The 9,300-nt window shown below is 33.4% G+C and overlaps 1 long non-coding RNA gene across 1 annotated transcript; it reads right to left on the reverse strand.

The window, feature by feature from the left end:
• Positions 1-768: 768 nt before the first annotated feature.
• On the reverse strand, positions 769-3,430 carry LOC127132220 (uncharacterized). Its single transcript, XR_007806638.1, has 3 exons — positions 3,360-3,430; positions 2,130-2,163; positions 769-913 (listed from the first exon to the last, which is right to left on the reverse strand). It is a non-coding gene; the product is annotated as an uncharacterized LOC127132220 (long non-coding RNA).
• Between the last annotated feature and the right edge of the window lie 5,870 nt (positions 3,431-9,300).

Genomic DNA, 9,300 nt, shown 5'->3' on the forward strand with positions numbered 1-9,300 from the left:
AAAGTTTGTATTCTTGAAATCCAATTCAAGCCCCTTGTTTCTTGTGTTTCTCGTAACCTTCATTTTTCTGCCATAGTCTTCTGACTAGCAAATTCTTGACCTTAGTAATGCAGATTGGGGAGGTTGTGTACATACCATACAGTATATCTTAAGGTACTTCTTCTTTAATGGTCAATCCTTAGTCTTGTGGAAATCCAAGACATAAGTTACAATGATTTGTTCTTTATCAGAAGCTGAGTATCATGCCTTGGTCTCAGGTACTAGAGAACTACAACGATTATGCTTTTTGCTTCATGATCTCATTCCCGATTTTCAATGTTATATTTTGACAACCATAGTGCACTTCATATCTCTACCAATCCCGTGTTTCATGAACATATCAAACATCTGGATATTGATTGTTATTGGGTGCATGGGAAATTTAAAGTTGGGCTCATGTGACTGCTTCTTGTGTCATCTCAAAACCAAGTTGTCGATATCTTTACCAAAGTTGTTGGACCTTGACCTTTTCATGAATGTTTATCCAAGCTTGGCATGGTTGATATTTACCAACCTCAAGCTTGTGGGGAGGTTAAATAATTAAATAAAGAAGAAAGTTAATTTGATTACTTGTGATACACGATATCGAGACTAACTAACTAATTTGTTCACACTAGCTTTAGCTAATCACCAAACAACATTTACATTTCATGATAATGTAATTTCACTCTCATTTGAATTTCATTTAGTTCGTTAGACAATTATTCTTAAGTGACATTAGAGAGAGATTGTATATAAAGATGAAGGATTTTTTAAGAATCCATCAACCACCTGATCATTGTCCGCGTGCAAGTCGTCGTGTTCAGCGCCCTCTTGATCTTCATAGTAGTACTTAGAGGCATAATCATCGTCTTAATCCATCTACTATCTCAATCTTAATAAAATGATACAATTTATTAAGTAACTTAAACATTTAAAATATAAAAAGTTAAAAAATTTATAACTGTTTCAGCATTTTTCCAATATATGCTGTGCCAGTTTTTTCAATATATATAGCATAAGAGTGGTTATAGATTTCCCTGGTCCCTTGGCTAGTCTTCGTAAACCTAGTAGCCAAGATTGTGTCAAAAAGAAAACATGCCTACAGATTTCAATTCAAACATTGGAAATTTGACTTCAAGTTCGTTCTCATTTTCACCATACCAAAGTCAACCCTAAACCTACTCCCTCTCGCGCAAACACGCGGCTTCAATATATAATTAGCATGCAATACTTGTTCTTTTTTATTTATTATTATATTTTAAAAAACAGGCATGTCAGCCCTCAAATTCGACACCAAGATTCTCCATTTATTATTATTTATAAAATATTAAGATCTCAAAATGAATAGTTTTTTCATTAATTTGTATCATTTATAATGATCAATTAATATAAATTTTATGACTTGCATTCTAAGCTATTGTAGGTATGCAACACTTGTCATTACTTAGCTAGTAACTACCACAACTCACATTCTAATTGATTTGTAACACAAAACTGACTAACATCAGCGTTCCACCTTTTGAATATGCTACTTTAACTCCTAGAAAATAATTTAACTTGCCCAAATCTTTGATTTTAAATGAGTTGTGTCAAGCTTCTTTGATGGATTTGAATTCTTCAAGGTCGTTTCCAGGGATTATCACATCGACATAACTAGAATAACGGTGAATGATAGTGAAATGTTCTTGACAAACAGTGAGTAGTTGCATAACCTTGTTTGTAACGGTGCTTTATGAGAAATGTGACAAACCTTTCGTACCATCTCATGCTAACTTGTTTCAGCTCGTATAGGGATTTGACAAACTTACAAACTTGATTAGGTTTGGAGGTACAAACACTGGTAAAAACAATCATGTAAATATTTTATTGAAGCTCGCCATAAAAAAAATGCATTGTTTACCATTTTAGCTTAGAAACTAGTAAGTATGTGTCAAAGTAATGAATATCCTCAATTTTATTATATTCTTTTGCAAGTAATATTGCTTTCAACTTGTCAATTGAGCCATCAACTAGGTACTTTATTTTTTTATATCCACCAACAACTAATTAAATTGACACTAAATGGTAAATCTAAAATTTCTATGTTCCTGTTTTCTCAAGAGCATTACCTTTAAGATGCATGGCTTGCTTCCAACATTCAATCTAAAAAAAGTAAAACAACAACGATCAAACCGTATTCCATTAAGTAGAATAAGCTACATTAAGTAACTCTATTTTATTTACACATGCAAGTCCTTTTTCAGTCTATGTTTTCGAGTTCAAATATTCTGAATAAACTATTTGCAGTCATTACTTAATTGTAGGATATTTGAAGAATAAATCATCAAAATAATTCACAAAAATACACAACTTAAATATGAGTAATATCACAATATAAATTCCTCTTTAGACAACTCAAAAACTAATTTAAACTCTAAAGATTCAATTGAATTAAAATTATTTCACTATCTACCAATTCAATGCAAATGTAATTTTTAAAAGTTATGAATTTCATAAAATATAAATCTTAATCCCCAATTGTATAATTCCTGCGTAAGAATTGAATCAACTTCAACTTAAAATACAAGCCCTAATTCCCAAATTGCAGACGAACTTCAAATTAAAATACAAACCCTAATCACCAAATGAATTATATCTGGGTAAGAATTCAAATCAACTTCAACTAAAAATACAATTTAATATCCAATTCAATAATTTATGTATGATAACTCAAATCAACTAGATTTTGGAAAAATATAAAGAATGAGATGGATACGAACAATTATATGTGAAAGAAGACGACAACATTCCACTGTGTATCTGGGTAAGGGAATTGCACAATGAATATGAAATATTTTGATACCCTTGGATGACCAACATAACCAATACGGAGTAGATGAACGTTACCTCTTAAAATTATATATTGAACAGGAAATGGATACGAAATTGAGTGATGGAAGAAGACGAATAAGATAAATAATATTTAGTTAAAAACATTGAAGAATAAACTCAAACAAATAGGAATTCAGTCTGCACCATTGAAGGAAGATGGAGGATGAGAAAAAGAAGAAGATTAAGGGTTTTCAAAATTCCATTCGATCTTTCAAAGTATGGGTTTGAGATTTAGAAATTTTAATTGAAAATTGATTTTGTTAAATAAAAATCATTTTTAATTTAATATTAATTTCATAGAAGACTTATATGAAATAAATGAAAATTTCATATAAAATAATGACGTGACAATTAGCGTTTATATATATATATATATATATATATATATATATATATATATATATATATATATATATATATATATATATATATATATATATATATATATATATATATAATGTGCATACCTGCTACTATCATCTGAAACTTCTGTTCATATACACCTGTTGGTATAGATGGTGGTGGTATGTCATCTAATGTACCACATTTATAGATAAAATGCAATATATATTTTCTTTTAAAAACTCTAAATAATTAGAATTTTCCGCTTATCTTCAAATAGCCTAGATAATTCAATTCAAACATTGGAAATTTAAGTCGAAGTTCATTTTCACAATATCAAAGTCAACCCTTGTGGCATGAAAATTCAAAACCTACTCACTCTCGCGCAACCACGCGGCTTAAATATATAATTAACATGCAATTTTTTTTTCTATTAGCTGAGATTCAAGATTCTCATGGATATCGCCGGTTCAAATTCGCGTTTTTTTTTGTTTGATAGAATAATTTTGGAAACTGTACATGAGAAAATACCGTAGTAATAAGAATGAATGTGCTAATATACAAAATGTATAGATACAGTTAGTTTCAATTCTATGTCTTTGACAAGTAATAACAAGATCTGTGTATAAAAAATTACATCTGTGTATCAAAAAAATCTGTCTATCAAACAATAAAAAAATAAAAATCTTGATCATGATCTCTTCTTTTGGGATGCTATCTATCAATGAGAGCTAGCTGCTCCAACTTCAAACTTAGGAATAACTATATCTCCATGAAACTCCAGTGGTGGCGCGTGAGCTATGCTAACATGTCCGGCGACATGAATTTCAGCCAAAGTACAGCGTCCTTTACTCCGGCCAGGAACGGTGGAGCATGGATTCTTCGTCGAACCTTTCACCGGACCTCTTTGTAGCAGTGTTCTTGCTGCACTGGTGTTATCAAAACTCAATACAAGAATTAAAGTTATGAACAAACACAACTTTAATATCGTGTGGCTAGTACTACTACTACCCATTATAATCAAAGATGAGTTGATGAAGTTTCAAAGGATTGAAGAGAAATGAAGAGGTTTAAGGATGAAGAAGATTGATTAGGTGATGTTTAATGAGAATGAAGAATATGGTTAATGAAAATGAAAGACATGTTTAATGTTTATATATAAAAATAACATGATGTTTTGATTATTTTTTTAGTAGTTGACCAAAAACCGCGGTTTGAAGTTTTCAACAAGAGCGGTGCACAACTTGTAAAGTTCAAACACCTTGAAATTTCGTTTCAATTTCGAAGTTTTCACATCATATGTACGTAATACTACACATTACTTAAACTAAGTCTTTGCTGAAATGGTTAGTTTATTGATTTATGTATGCAATAGATTTCAACTTTCTGACATGCAATGGTGTTTGTTTTCTTATTGTATCTTTGTTTATTCATGGTCAAAACTTGAGGTACACGATTTCATTCCTTAGTTTTTGGTCAAAATGTTTCCATGCTGGAGGTGTTGAACGAGTCTAAGACTATGGCATTCCTTAAGTTTGATTTTGGTCAATCTATGTTCACATTTCTTTCTACAAAAGGCACACCAAACATTTTTGTCCCACTGCTATGTTCTTAAAAGTTACCAAATCAGCTCATTTATTCTTGTCTAGATTACATAGTTTGGACATGATTTGCGTAAATTGTAGAGTTCAGGAGACAAAAACAAAAATGGACTTTTACATTGTACAATTTGAACACATTGAAAACCATAAAACTGAAACTTAAACATAGACAGAAAATAGAAAGATGTCAAACTGTTGAATGTAAATTCATTTGTGTCTTATTTGGAACACAAGTAACAGTGGTTAGTGATAAAAGTTTGTTTTAACAAAGTTAATTATGACAGTTAGAGTGTGTAGTTAGTTAGAGATCCGTTGGTTATTTATAGTGCAAGTAACAACTATATATACCCTTGTATTGTGACCATTAAAGTGTGTGCAAGAGTATTCCATTCTCTTCTTCTCAATCTTCATCTCTTTCTTCACTTCATTCATTCTAATCAAAGGTGCAAAGTGTGTGTGAGAGAACAAAACGTTATGTAAATCTGTGTGCATCATTTGTGAGGTTGTGATTGTGTGCTTTGCTTGAGGATTATTCCAATATCTGGTATCTAGAGCATTTGATTTGGTTCTTGGGTGATCTTGAGGATTGACTTCTCATCTAAATAGTCATTTTCGACAAATCTTCCCATTCTAAATGAAAAGAACTATGACAATTGGTGTAAGAAGATGAAGATGGTATTCTGCTATCAAGATGTGTGAGATCTTGTGAAGAATGGTGTTTCATCAATTAGTGATTGTGTCACAGATGATGAGAAGATTGTGCATAAGGAATTGAAGAAGAAGGATTATAAATTTCTCTTTATAGTTCATCAATGTGTTGATCTAGACAATTTTGAGAAGGTTGAGATGATGATTCATCAAAGGAATCATGAGATATATTGGAACAGTCATTTGGTGGTGCTGAGAAGATGAAGGAGGCGGGGTTACAAACTAACTAGAGGTTGTATGAGTTACTTCAAACGGAAGAAAATGAAAGCGTAAGTGATTTTTTACAAGAGTGACTAGGTCGGTGAACCAAATCAAGCCATGTGGTGCGGTGATATCAATTAAGTATATAGTTGCAAATATCTTGAGATATTTGTCCCTAAAAATTGATCATATCATGGTGGCCATAGAAGAGTACAAAGACTTGTCAAGTTTGACAAAAGAAGAATTGAAATGGTCTCTCGAATCACATGAACAAAGAATGGTGAAGAGGACTACAAGCAAGGCAAAATTAGAGGTTGTATTGCAAGCACAGTCAAATAAAGATAAGAAGAGTAAAGTAAAGTGGAATAACAACAAAGCTAGAGGTGGACACAACAACTCGAATGGTAGAAACTATCAGCAAGAAGACGGTTCATCAAATCAGAAGCAAAATACCACTAAAGGTGGTCATAGAAGTCGTGGTAGAAATAGAGGTAGATGGGGAAGAAAGAAGTTTGACAACAATAACATTCAATGTTACAGTTGTCAGAAATATGGTCATTTTATTGATGAATGTTATGGAAGCAAGAAATATAAAGAAGATGATGCAAAGCTGGCAAAGGAAGAAGATGAGAAGAAAGATATAGAAACCAATGGTATTTGGATTCATGGTGTTCATTCCACATAACTAGTAGAAAATATTAGTTTGTCAACATCAGTCAATCCATGAAGAATAAAGTGAAGTTTGTAATTTATAACACATTAGCAGCATAAGGCATTTTGATGTCTTGATCATAAGGAAAGATGGTAAGTAGTCATTGATCTCAAATATGATATACATTCCAGATATGAAGAGTAATATACTCAACATTCGACAATTGATTTAGAAGACCTATAAGATCTTGATAGAAGAAAAAATTATGAGAGTTCATGACTCAAGTGGAAGATTGATCTTGAAGGCATCTAGGTATAACAAAATAGAAACTTTAACATTGAACTTGATGTGTTGGAGCATAACTGCCTAGTAATTGTCGCTAGAGGTGATGGGTGGCTATGGAAATATAGGATTAGCCATTTAAACTTTAGAGACATTAGTTACCTGAAGAAGCAAAATATGGTTTCAGGAATGTCTGGAATTCGTATCTCTAGTAAAGTGTGTGAAGAATGTGTACATGCCAAGCAACACAAAAATCACTTCAACAAGGATGCACGAAGAAAGTATATATCCACTCTTGAAGTCATATACTCTGATGTGTGTGGATCCATTTTAGTTGACTCAAATGGAGGTAACAAGTACTTTGTCACATTTATAGATGATTTTAACAAAAAATTATGGACATACTTAATAAAAAGGAAAACTGATGTGATTGATGTGTTTGACAAGTTTAAGTCCAGGGTAAAAAGACAAAGTGGTCACAAGAGAAAAGTGTTAAGAATTTATTGTGGAGGTGAGTATGGGTTAAGTGAGTTTGAAGCATTATATGAAAGGACGAGAATTTCTCATGAGGATGTGCCACCATATACATGAAGGGCGATCCAAAACGCAACGGAATTTAAAATTTCTCCTTTAATGATCCTTACGAATGGTCATGATCAGTGATAGAGTCGTTACCTTTTGTGGCCATTGTAACCTTTGGTGCAGATCTACAGAGCGATCACGAAAACGTTGAACAATGACAACACTTCTACTCAGTCCACACGAACGGATTCCTTCAATCTTAGTGCTAGCTGCTATGAATGAAGGCTTTGAGTGAGAGAGAGAGAGAGAGAGAGAAACGAAATTGCAACTTCTCAAATGCTTCTACACGAGGGTTCTATTTATAGAACCACTTGTGTGGGCTGCAAGCTAAAAAACCCACTCAAGTGTATGTGGTCCATATCTTATAATATGCCAATATCACTTAAGCGCGTGGTACCTTACCATATTTCATACTCTACTTAAGTACACGGTACCTTACGATGTTCTACAATTCACTTAAGTGCATCGTACCTTACGGTGTTCCTTAGTTACTCTATCTCTCATTAATCCGTCCTTTGTGTGTGACCCTGTAGGTTTTCGTGGCATTGGCAATTATATTAAATCACGCACTTAACATAATAAACAGTGAGCGGTATCTAGCAACACATCACTGCTACCCAAGACACAAAAATGTCATGTGATCTGACAAATCCTTTTGTGATAATACTTATGTGTATAATTACCCTTTTGCCCTTATGTCTATATTGAACACAAGGCATAGACCGTGTCATCCTTGTCCAGTTCAATATTGGGCCCATAGACATTTATCCTGTTACGCAGGATGGGCAAATTCCATCTAGGTCACTCATGTCCCTTAGCATGCCTCGTGGAGTACCCATCAACTGTCTTTATGGCCATCCAGTTACGGACAACATTTGATCAGCAATAAGGCACTCGACTCTACATCTAGGGTCCATAGTGGTTTCAGGTCGAAGGGTGGTATACACCATTATCACCATGAGAATAACTTATGACACTTTGCATAACATTCTATATAGTATTCTAATAGCGAGTCAATCCAGTATAAATATTACTCTTAATATTCATACTTATGTTTAAGACTTGATAACTCCTTATCCATGATCCATGAGATGTGATCATCAGTCTATAAACATAATAGTCTTCATGCTTTAATGTTATCCCACTTGACAATAAAGCTCGACTACGGATACTTTAAGAATAGTGTCCTTATGTTTAATGTGATCTCATGATTAAGTCATACTTGATACATTAAACGGACTAGCTATTCTAGGGACTTTATTAAACAAACATAATAAAGAAAAAGCCTTTTATTATTAATAAATAATTCTATACAAGTACCAAAAGTATTGGCCTCTAGGGCTTACACCAACAATACATCTAAACAAAATGGGATTGTAGAGATAAAGAATAAGGTCATTATAAACATAGTGAGAAGCATGTTGAAGAACAAGCATTTACTTAATAAACTACGGGGTGAGGTTGTGTCCACTACTACATACATTTTGATAGGTCTACGACCAAGCAGCTAAAGGGGATCACACTATAAGAACATTGGTTAGATGTCAAACCAAGCTTGAGTCACTTAAAGGTTTTAAAGTATATTGCACATCACTACGCCAAAAACTGGAATAGACAGCGCACCTTAGAGGGCGCTTTATTACAAAAGCGCACTCTAAAGTGAAGCGAAAAAATAAGGAGCGAACAACTGGAATAGACAGCGCACTTTAGAGGGCGCTTTTGTAATAAAGCGCCCTCTAAGGTGAAGCGAAAAAATAAGGAGGAGATAGAGGGACAACAATACAGGGCGCTTTTTAGAAAGCGCCCTCTAAGGTTACCCTTAGAGGGCGCTTTTAAAAAAGCGCTCTATAAGTCCATGTGTATTTCCAGTTTATAAAGCGCTTTTGGAAAGCCTTAGAGAGCGCTTTCATAAGCGCCCTCTTAGGCCCCCTTTAGAGGGCGCTTTTTTTCCACAAGCGCCCTCTAAGGTCCCCTTTAGTAAACATTAAAATTATAACATACTGCGCGTTTTGTTATTTCACTCTCTGTTATTTTCGTTCT

The sequence above is a fragment of the Lathyrus oleraceus genome, chromosome 3 (genome assembly GCF_024323335.1).
Source record: "Lathyrus oleraceus cultivar Zhongwan6 chromosome 3, CAAS_Psat_ZW6_1.0, whole genome shotgun sequence".
Classification (NCBI taxonomy): domain Eukaryota; kingdom Viridiplantae; phylum Streptophyta; class Magnoliopsida; order Fabales; family Fabaceae; genus Lathyrus; species Lathyrus oleraceus.